Source organism: Asterias amurensis, chromosome 11 (assembly GCF_032118995.1).
Source record: "Asterias amurensis chromosome 11, ASM3211899v1".
Lineage (NCBI taxonomy): Eukaryota > Metazoa > Echinodermata > Asteroidea > Forcipulatida > Asteriidae > Asterias > Asterias amurensis.
The window spans coordinates 19,695,798-19,707,787 of NC_092658.1; the positions used below are offsets into that span (position 1 = coordinate 19,695,798).

The following is an 11,990-nucleotide window of genomic DNA, read 5'->3' on the forward strand; positions in this document are numbered from 1 at the left end:
AAAATACGATATGCCTATAGTTGTGGCTGACATTTCACATCCTGAAACCAAATAGCCAATACTTCGAATCCAACAGTAAACGTTCAAGTGCAACTCAATGTCCGCCTTTTGTCATTGTGGTTTTTTGGTGAACCCGGAACAACTGTAGTTATTCACAAGAAAAACATACCTATGGTTAAAAAGCGCGTGGGAAGTACAACAAAATCTATAGCCCTACCCATTGCGAAAAAAATGTCTTGATTGTTGTTCTTAATGCCTGAGCACACACATTGAACATTTTCAATAAAGAAATTCCATTTTTTTTAACAGGAAGTTTGATCGAACCTGTTTCTGTGATTTATTGTGCTAGACCTATTCAAACTTTACAAAATGTCACATAATACAATATTTCAAAATATATTGATTGTTGATTTAAATGCCTGAGCACACACATTAAACACTTTTGAAAGAAATTATTTCTTATTGTTTGAGGAAGTTTGATCGAATCTCAGTTTCCGTGTTGTGTTATGCTAAACCTATATTAAAACTTTAAAAAGTGGCAACATACACATTTTTGTTATGAAACTAACAAACTGCTCTTCTGTGACCATCTCATTTATTCCTTGTGTGGGCTAAATAATAGTAAACATAATTACTTCTTCTATTAGTGCAGGTATCAACGAAAGTGCTTCTAAAATTATAATTATCCAATGAGCTTGCTCAAGTAGATGTATTCCAGCTGTGCACTGGCAAGAAAAATGAGAAAGGGGTACTTGATGAAACAGCAGCAGAATAAGCAAAAATCAAAATCTCCATGAAATTGGGGAAAATATTCCTCACTGGGCACCTTTGGTAATTGTCAAAGACCAGTCTTCTCACTTGGTGTATCTCAACATATACATAAAATAACCAACCTGTGAAAACTTGACCTCAATCGGTCGTCGAAGTTGCGAGATAATAATGAAAGAAAAAACACCCTTGTCACACCATAGTCACACGAAGTTGTGTGCTTTTATATGCTTGATTTCGAGACCTCAAATTCTAAACTTGAGGTCTCGTAATCAAATTCGTTGAAAATTACTTCTTTCTCGAAAACTATGTCACTTCAGAGGGAGTCGTTTCTCACAATGTTTTATACCATCAACCTCTCCCCATTACTCGTCACGAAGTAAGGTTTCATGTTAATTATTATTTTGAGTAATTACCAATTGTGTCCACTGCCTTTTAAGACAATGGACACGTTTGGTAATTGTCAAAGACTAGTGATATCACTTGGTGTATCCCAACTATGAATACAATAATAAATCCGTACGTGAAAATCTGGACTCAACTGGTCGTCAAAGTACCAAGAAAATAAATGCAAGAAAAAAAACATTCTTGCACAAATTGGTGTGCTTTCAGATAAAACAAATTCTACATTTACGCCACTATTCCGTGGGGCGCACACACGGAGTCGTATCTAGGCCAATTGGAAACTAAATTTTGACTCAGGGGCCTCTCAAAATGTTTTGAACAACAACTAAAATATTGGTCAGATACGTCAGTTTCTATAGACTTGTAGACAAGTTGTTAATGGTCTGCCGCGGTGAGATAGTCGAGTTGTGCGGTGCGGTGTTGTCGCGAGACGCGCGAACTCCCCGTTGCCGCGACTAGCGGGGCAAGCAGTCTCGCGAGAATAACGCAGGAATCGCGGGGAGATAAGGAATAGAGTCGGAATGCTATCAGGACGACAGGCATTTAACGACTTGTCCACAAGTCTAGTCTAGTCAGTTACATACGTCTCTGGTGGATCACCCGAACCATCTTCCCTTTGGCTTTCCTCTATTCAGAATCTGCAGAGGGGGAGGAGTAGTATGTATTAACTAAATATATATTTTTTAGTAACTCCCGTTTCTGTTTAATATGAATACTGTTTCCAATGTGTAGAGCAAACAACTTGTTGCAAATAAAAGGGGGGGGGGGGTATTGTAACAATGCCGGTGGTTTTGCTAAACATTGGGTGCGTTCGTTTAGCTTCCCTGGGTCATCCCCGGTCTGCCCCGGTGCAATAGCTTTTGACGTCATTCCAGGGGCTCACCCAGGTCAGCCCAGTTGTGGAGTGGGTCACTTGGGGGCTGGCCCCAGGTAAACGACGTCACTACGAGAGCGGTCGTTCGTTCAGCTCTTGTCAGGGGCTCACCCGAGTGAGCACCGCAGGGTAGACCGCAGGGAAGCTAAACGAACGCACCCACTATTTCTCAAAGAAGTGCGCCCTCATCGGCACATTCAACTACCTGCTCGTGTATGTACTTGAACATTGTGCGTGACAACGTGAGATAGAGGTCGAACTAAATTAAGCCTTACGTTGCACACTTCATCAAGATGGTTGAGGACCTGGAATTCCCTTAATTTTTAACTGAAAGAAATCCATGCACTTTGGTGTCAACTTAGACACAGGCCTATAGGTGATTTCGTTAAAGCGTCCCAGACCAGCTCGAACCGGACCATATTATCTCTTGCATTTTCTTTATCTGTCTTTAGCTTCTTTAGGGAGCCATTTTGTGTTTCGTGGCCCCCGGGACTGGATAGTTCCAGCCACAGTATTATCTTTGCTGTAAATTATTTGACTCATTCAGAAATTTTGCAAGGGGGTATTTTGGGGACGTAGTTAAAGTCATGGTGTGCAAGTAGTTTGCAGAAATCGGGCGTGAAGTAAACGTTTTAGAATAATTATTCACTTTATGCAAATCTTTAGTCGCGAGAATATGCAAAATTAAACATCTGCATAATTTGAATAATTAAAACGTTTACTTCACGACCGATTTCTGCAAACTAATGTACCCCATGACTTCAACTACGTACCCAAATTACCCCCTTGCCAAATTTCGGTACAAATGTCTAATACTTTTCAAAGAAAATAATGCAATCGCTGGACACATCCAGCCCCGGGAGCCACGAAGCACCAAGTGGCTCTCTAAACAAGCTAAAGACAGAAATGAACAAATCTCTCGTTAACAGACCCTCTGCGCTTTAAAGTCAGTGGACACTATTGGTAATTACTCAAAATAAGTATTAGCATAAAACCTTACTTGGTGGCGAGTAATGGGGAGAGGTTGGTATAAAATTTTGTTAGAAATGGCTCCCTCTGAAGTGACATAGTTTTCGAGAAAGAAGTAATTTTCTACGAATTTGATTTCGAGACCTCAAGTTTAGAATTTAAGGTCTCGAAATCTAATGACCGATCGAGCTCAAATTTTCACAGGTTTTTTTTTTATGTGTATGTTGAGATTCACCAACTGTGAAGACTAGTCTTTGACAATTACCAATAGTGTCCACTGCCTTTAAATGTAACATCTCATACAAAATAGGGGGTTCAAAAGAAAACACTTAAGAATATTATAACTTTCTGAGAGATCATCAGAGGTAGAATTTCCATGGTAAATAAAAACATTTCTTATTACTTAATATCTCAAATTTGTAACACGTTCATAATATATGTTTTCCTAAATTGTGGCAAAATGTAAATGATAACGCTATGGTTCTTTATTATATAGGACGATCACAGACTGGCTCCCTAAGCCCGCAAGAGGGCACCGGGGAAAGTTTTCTAAATTCGATGCTTTTTACAACAAATTTAGCGGGTGTTATTAACTATTACCATGGGTGAAAAGTATAATGCCCGGAACTACTTTCGCCTAAAGTGGATCGAGGGAATTCTCGCTATTAGCTTCACTACCGCAGAGAAAGTTCTTAAAACGTCTTGACTGCGCTCTGTCGTCAGGAGAAGGGAGCGATATAAGAGAATAGCCAAATTCAGAGAAGAAATTATTTACTCCCCGGTTGTAGAATATAAATATAGCAAGCAAGTTCTTAAAAGAACATAAGCTATACCCAGCCGTGACAGCAAGACACTTAAGCAAGACACTCAACCATTGTTTCGTCCTTCGGATGGGACGTAAAGCCGTTGGTCCCATGTGTTATGTAACGCATACAAAAACCCAGTGCACTTATCAAAAAGAGAAGGGGTTCGCCCGTGTTCCTGGCTGTGACTGCTGAATAAACCCTTATATTAAATGTGCTACATAATTGGGTCTCAGAATGCATCACTGCAATAACCTATTTTTCTGAGATTTGTATACTGTATCCTCACCGCCGCGCGCCCTGAGTATCTTGTTGGTAGATATGAGCGCATTATAAGACTTTGATGTTATAATTATTAACTAATAGATGTTAAACATAAGTACCTGTAGCAAGTAGGTTTGGTGTTACTCTATGCGCAAACCAATAGGCCTATTGATACATCACCGTGCAAAGCTTCAATATAGGACTACTGTTGTGATAATTTTTAATGAGTATACAAATTGTCTGGAATACTCAACAAAAGATAAATCACTTAACGTACCTCTGCAGCCAAGTAACTCAAAGCGGATGCAAAATGCCCGTGCCACCTCGACTGGTTCTATTTGAATCACGTTAGCCCTCACGGCCTCTGGGAACGAGTTAGTTACCTGTGTGCCGCTGTCTGTGTTACCCAAAAACTGAAGGGAAAAAGGAATAAATTATTATCCAGAACGTATTGCAGTATTGTGTATCACATAATGGGAACATTGTTCCTATTCACACTTTGTCTGTCCTGGGTGTTTATGTTTTTATTCTTTAAAGGCAGTGGACACTTTTGATAATTACTCAAAATATTTGTTGGCATAAAACCTTAATTGGTATGAATAAAGGGGAGAGGTTGATGGAATAAAATATTGTGAGAAACGGCTGCCCCTGAATTGACGCCAGGAGTGAGATGACTATGAAAGAAAAAAACACCCTTGTCACGCGAAGTTGGGTGCTTTCAGATGCTTGATTTCGAGACCTCAAAATCTAATTCTGAGGTCTCGAAATCAAATTCGTGGGAAACGAATACTTCTCACTCGAAAACTACGTCACTTCAGATGAAGCCGTTTCTTACAACGTGTTATACTATCAACCTCTCTCCATTACTCGCTACCAAGTAAGGTATTGTGCTAATAATTACTTTGAGTAATTACCAATTGTGTCCAGTGCCTTTAATCAGACTTTACCTCAATTGGCAACCCATCGGCTCCAGTAACATACTCCAACTGATTACCAGCGACACCGAGCTTCACTTTGAATGTTTTGGTCCACACATTGCTATAGTGCCGCCCCTGTGTGATGAGGCCCGTAAGAGTGAATGTCTCATCAAGTGAAACACGGTACCAATTGTTTGCGGGATCTGATGAACAATAGGCAGCTATGGGGGGAAAAACAAGACAATGCAATTAAAACATGCTTTGTTGTGTGTTTGTTGGGGAGGAGGGGGGGGGGGAGTTGGCTCAGTCAAAGTAGCTAAATGATGGATTGCAGGTGACGTCATTGGCCACCATCTTTGATGTAAAACAACGGAAAAGTGCACGCGCGTTCGCTCGGCACACTACCCTCGGCCAAGTGGTAGCCTTTCACGCGTGCACGTTTTGTCAAAGATGGCGACCAAAGGAATTGCAAGGGGTCTAGACTTGGAAGCCGTCTTTTGTTGATTTGGTCAAAATTGTTGTCCGTATCATCTGGCGTCAAAATTTGGCTTGTGAATTACGCAAGAGAGTTGCCGTTGAGCCCACGTATACATTACATTTGACCTCGCATCATTTCACATTGAATTCAATATGGTTATGGAGATTCGCAGTTAAATCTGCACCCATAAAAAAGGGGGCCAGTCTTAGCTTTGAAAGAGCCGTTGGCAGAGCTGTGTGTCGGCGACATGAAAGGACCAGTTTGCTTTGGTCACGTGGTCGCTGGACGCCATGTTGTCTCCAAATGCAGCACAACCCATACACTGGGCAGACTAGTCTGGCACCCCGTGTTCGCCCACGCGTTTTTTGTGGAAGAAAATGGCTTCTAACCGCGAGTTGTCGTATACTCTCCCAATATACGGCTCTGGCCGTTAGTAGTAGTCAGCGCTCTCCTTCGCGTGGGGAAATAGTGTCAAGCAATATTTCAGAAATCACATTTAATTACCATTCATATTGAGCCTGGCTTTCTTTGGTCCGTAGCCTGTATTGCCGGAAGTCGAGGCTGATAAACTGCTGTCAGGTATTTCCCAGCTCTCCATACCCAAAGCGTCACTGCAGGACTACAATAACGTTTAAAACCAAAAGTGAACTATTAATTTTTTTTTTATTGACAGCCATTTTCACTCCCCACATTGATCTTGAAGTTGATTTTGAACCATGAAAGAACATGCAAGGACCATGAGTGTTTGTCTATTTAAGGTTTCCATTATCAAAAGACACTGGACACATTGTAAAAAGACCAGTCTTCTCTCACTTGGTGTATTTCAACATAAGTAAAAAATAACAAACTTGTGAAAAGTTGAGCTCAATTATTGGTCGTCGAAGTTGATAGATAATAGCGAAAGAAGAAAAAAACTGTTCACACGAAGTTGTGTGCTTTGCGATGCAAGTTGATTACGAGACCTCAAAATCTAATTCTGAGGTCTCGAAATCAAATTTGTGGAAAATTACTTCTTTCTCGAAAACTTCTGTCAAAGTTATCTCGCAATACCGATTACCAATTATAAGGTTTGTTATTTTATGCATATATGTTGAGATACAGCAAGTAAGAAGACTGGTCTGTGACATTAACCAATAGTGTCTAGTGCCTTTGCTAAAGGAATGCATTACAACCTCAGGGTGCGACCCAAGCACTTGTCCAAGTGTTGCTGTTTTTTTTTACAAAATATGTGGACTGTGAGTCTAGTTGTCTTAATTAAAGTAGTTTTGAATTTATAAACTAAAATCAAATCCTCAAGACATTTTCTATAAGAATCGGAGAAGTTTTGAAAAAAAAGACAAATTATTCTTCATTAATGAATGCGGATCATAAGATATATGCCTTGCTCAAAAACCAGAGGGTGCCCCCCCCCCCCCCCCCTCATTTCTCCCCGTCCCGTACTTTAAAGATGCAGGCTCGTCGTTGAGCATACGACAAATTCGTGCCATGAAAAGTCACCTTTGACCCCTGAACACCCGGCCATGGGCCAAGTTCATAGACGACCGGCTGCTTATAACAGCTGATAAGTTGTGCTTACTGCGAAAATTTCTGTTTCATAGCGCTGCTAGCCGTTAAGCCCACGAAATGGCATTCTAATTTTCGGTGCTTACTGTATGGTAATAAATGACATAAACAGTGCAAAGCTGGCTGGCCAATTATCTTTAACTGTGAAGATTACGCGTAAGCAATTTTGCTTATATAAAAAAAAATTAAAATGATATTTTAGATGACAAGTCTTGCCTCTTTAACACACTATTTTCATCGTGTACACTATACGGAAACAAATATTAGCATCCTGCCACCACTTTTATCACTCATTTTTACCAAATCAGTTTTTGTTTCAACGAACGAAAAAGTAGTGGCAAGTAATGATAAACAGCACAAAATGATAAATAACACAAATTGGTGTGTGGAGATTAACACACCTACCTGGTGGACACTTGAAGAATTCCCGTATCTCCTCACGATCCTCACTCAAGATCAACGTCTTAAGATAGAAGGGTTTCACAGTGAGGCATCGGGACATGTCTTGTGAGAATGCCCCTCCGAGACGTATGGAGGTGCACTCACAGGGGTCTGAGTACGGCAGGCTCCATCGCTGCTGCTGCTTGCTCGGTGACTGTGGATCAAACTCCGATACGATGTAGCAAATTTTATGAGATGAAACAGCCAGGAAACCTAGACAGAAATACAATCATCAGAGTCATTACACCAAACGTATGGACCCTTAAAGGCAGTGGACACTATTGGTAATTACTCAAAATAATTATTAGCATAGAACCTTTCTTAGTTACGAGTAATGGGGAGAGGTTGATAGTATAAAACATTGTGTGAAACGGCTCCATCTGAAGTGCCATAATTTTCGAGAAAGAAGTAGTTTTCCACCAATTTGATTTCGAGACCTCAGATTTAGAACTTGAAATCTCGAAATCAACTATCTAAACGCACACAACTTTGTGTGACAAGGGTGTCTTTTCTTTCATTATTATCTTGCAAGTTCGATGACCGATTGAGCTCAAATTTTTACAGGTTTGTTATTTTATGCATACGTTGAGACTCACCAACTGTGAAGGCTAGTCTTTGACATTTACCAATAGTGTCCACTGCCTTTAAACTGTTGGTTTGAGTCCCCAGCCGTGAAACTTGTGTCCTTAAGCAAGACACTTAACCATTAGGGAGGTTAGCTGCACGTTACGTGAGCGAAAAGTGAAAGTGCACGTCAAAATAATTGTTGTAAAAATCTCACGTTTTAAGCATACGTTAAGTTACCATTTTTCACATCAGGTACGACGTATGTGCAGACGTCATACGTGAGCATGAAATAAACCAAAATTGGTGACATCACCTAGAAACGACATAATTTTCTGACGTTCACGTTCCCGTTTTTGCTCGCGTTACGTGCAGCTAAATTGCTTCGTCCTTCGGATGGGACGTAAACCCGTTGGCCCCATGTGTTATGTAAACCCATGTAAAAGAACCAAGTGCACTTATCGAAAAGAGAAGGGGTTCGTCCCGGTGTTCCTGGCCGGATTAGTACTAAATATTTCGCCACAGCCATTACATTTAAAGGGACACACCGGCTCACCGTTTACGCAATTTAGGGGTGTAGAATCATAAATAATGTTTTTATAGATGGTTGCTGTAAAAAAAATCATCAAAATGTCACGTATTTAGCGAAAAAAAAGATTTAAAAACCCCAAAGCGGTAAATTAAACTTCGTCACACTCACCTTGCAGTAAAAATACATGGCGCTTTGTATCCTTTGGCAAAAAAAAACAACAAGCATTGGTATTTTTGGGGTGCTCAGTAGCGACTTTTGAAATGAATGGCCTAGACATTTGTTCCCCTCTGAATTGTCCCCAAAAATTACACAATTTCTTACGCCAATTTAAAGGACAGTTACACTAGGAAAATGAGGGCGGTAACAAGCATTGGTAGTTCATGGCATTCGATCGTGACCATCTCACTGAATGCTCTCTACGTCCATCATTTTGCATTTCTTTGTAGGCCAAACAGAGTAACAAGAAAATGAGAACAAGCAACAAGAATTGGTGACCATTTCATTAAATGGCCTATGTACATAAGTTGTCTCTTGAACTGTCCCTCACAATTAACACAATTTCTTACGCCAATAAATAAAGGAGAGTTAGCGGAAAACGAGTGCAAGCAACAAGCACTGATAGTTCTAGGCGCTCGATGGCGACCATTTCAATAGTATTTTTGAGGCACGGTGGAGACAATAATGAGTGCACCGTTTGGTTTGGGCATAATATACACTCAGACAGATTTACCCAAACATAAAGGCAGTGGACACTATTGGTAATTGTCAAAGACTAGCCTTCACAGTTGGTGTATCTCAACATATGCATAAAATAACAAACCTGTGAAAATTTGAGCTCAATCGGTCATCGAACTTGCGAGATAATAATGAAAGAAAACAACACCCCTGTCACACGAAGTTGTATGCATTTAGATGGTTGATTTCGAGACCTCAAGTTCTAAAGCTGAGGTCTCGAAATCAGATTCGTGGAAAATTTACTTACTCGAAAACTATGGCACTTCAGAGGGAGCCGTTTCTCACAATGTTGTATACCATCAACCTCTCCCCATTACTCGTCACCAAGAAAGGTCTATTGCTAATAATTATTTTGAGTAATTACCAATAGTGTCCACTGCCTTTAACAGTAGTATAGTGTCCACCATATCTCAAAATGGCTCACTGGGGGGCCTATACATCATTTTTCTTCAGAATTGTCACAATAAATTACACAATTTCTTACGCAAATATAAAGGAGAGTTACACGAAAACGAGGGCAAGCAAAGTTCTAGGTCTCGAAATCAACCGTTCACTGAGTGGCCTATAAACATCATCTTCAAATTCCGCTGACTTGTCCTGTTTGACATTTGCTTACGCCAATATAGGTGAGGCCTATGCCTCGTCTGAAGGTTCCTTGACCAAAATGGAGCTGGTTCATTTGGTTATAGGTTAAAAATAAACAGCAATCAATAAATAGGTTGTTGCTCATCACTTACCATCGATAAATCTCAATCAGCAAACACTCTGATGGTAAGGCAAGGTTCGCCTTCTGATGTTAACCATTTCTATTCAGTTCTTCTTTCTCAAATGCATTCCAATGTGTATTTTAAACGAACCAAAGTAGCGCTCTGGAATGACATGCTCTCTTGCACATTCTACCCATAGTAGTTTGACACACATTCTGTTGTCCCTTGCATACCATCACATCGGAATGTATTCGATAATCGAGTTGAATCAGCGTCTTACTCTTTACAGCCGTAACGTATGCAAATATCATCCTTCTGGCCTCGACAGATTGCTATAGCAAGCCTACACTCCCGGCCAAAATGTCTGGACCTCCCATTCCTAACGTTAAATAAAACCATTCCCTGTACACTTCCAACTGACAGTAAACATTGTCTCTCTTTTATTTTACTCAGAATGTTATCTTTTCTTCCCATTTTTCAGAGCCTTTAATCCACCAAGAAAAAATACCCCCCCCCCCCCCCCTTTAAAGACACTGGACACTATTGGTAGTTGTCAAAGATCAGTCTTCTCACTTGGTATATCTCAACATGTGCAATCATAATAAACCTATAATGAAAATTTGAGCTCAATTGGTCGTCGAAGTTGCGAGATAACAATGAAAGAAATTACACCCTTGTCACACGAAGTTGTGTGCTTTCAGAGGCTTGATATCGAGACCTCAAAATCTAATTCTGAGATCTCGAAATCAAATTCTTGGAAAATAATTATTTCTCGAAAACTACGTCACTTGAGAGGGAGCCGTTTATCACAATTTTTTATTCCATCAACTTCTCCCCATTACTCGTCACCAAGAAAGGTTTTATGCTAATATTTATTTTGAGTATTTACCAATACTTCTTCTGCCTTTAAGCCAATGTCACGTTCATGCAACCATTCTCTTCAATCGATACAAAATAACGTTGATATTCTTAATAAAGTGAAAATGAGCGACTGTTTTCAGATGTTTCTTTTTTGTGCAAAAGAAAAACACGTTTAAATTGGCCGCTCATTTGCCGACATTTACCGGGAAAACCAAAAATAAAATAAATTCCGTTCCTCAATTTTGATACCACTCAATTGAGTGTAGAGTTAAATAAAGACACTGGACACTTTTGGTAATTACTAAGAAGAAAAAAAACGTTAGCATAAAAACTTACTTTAGTAACGGGCAATGGAGAGCTGTTGATATACAAATATTATGAGATATGACTCCCCCTGAAGTAACGTAGTTTTTGAAAGAGAGGTAATTTATCAATCATTATTAAAATACTTTACGCCTGAAACCTTTTTCAGGCATCTGAAAGCAAACACAATATTGTGCAACAAGGGTGTTTTCTCTTCCATTATACTTTTACAACTTCGACGACAAATTTAGTCAAGATTTTCACAGATTGGTCATGATATGCATTTGTTGAGATACACCAAGTGAGAATACTGGTCTGTGACAATTACCAATAGTGTCCAGTGTCTTTATAACTGAGACGCACACAATTATGGCATTAAAGATTCAAGAGAGAAATCATACCTTTGATCAGTACGGTCACAGTCAGAAAGGCGAATGCTGCCACGTCCATTTTTGCGAAACATCTGAACTGCGTCGTCCTGTACGTTTCTCAACTTGAACGATCCATGAGTGACGTACCACTATAATAACGTGACAGCCTACTGATGACATCACCGTGGCAATTAGTGGTTCGCTTGAGCTTATAGACAATAGCGGTTATAATTTGCTACTAAGCAAAAGTGAGCAGGAGTACCAGTCAGAAAGTGTACATGTGCTATGGTATTTTGAAATATAAGTTATAATTCTGATAAACAGATTCTTATATAGGCAGCTTTGTGATCTGGGTTTTTTTCTTCTTCTTTTTTCATTATTCTCTTGCAACTTCGATGACCAATTGAGCTCAAATTTTCACAGGTTTGTGCTTTA

The 11,990-nt window shown here is 39.8% G+C and overlaps 1 pseudogene; it reads right to left on the bottom strand.

The window, feature by feature from the left end:
• Positions 1-261: 261 nt before the first annotated feature.
• LOC139944033 (lactadherin-like) lies at positions 262-11,691 on the bottom strand (annotated as a pseudogene).
• Between the last annotated feature and the right edge of the window lie 299 nt (positions 11,692-11,990).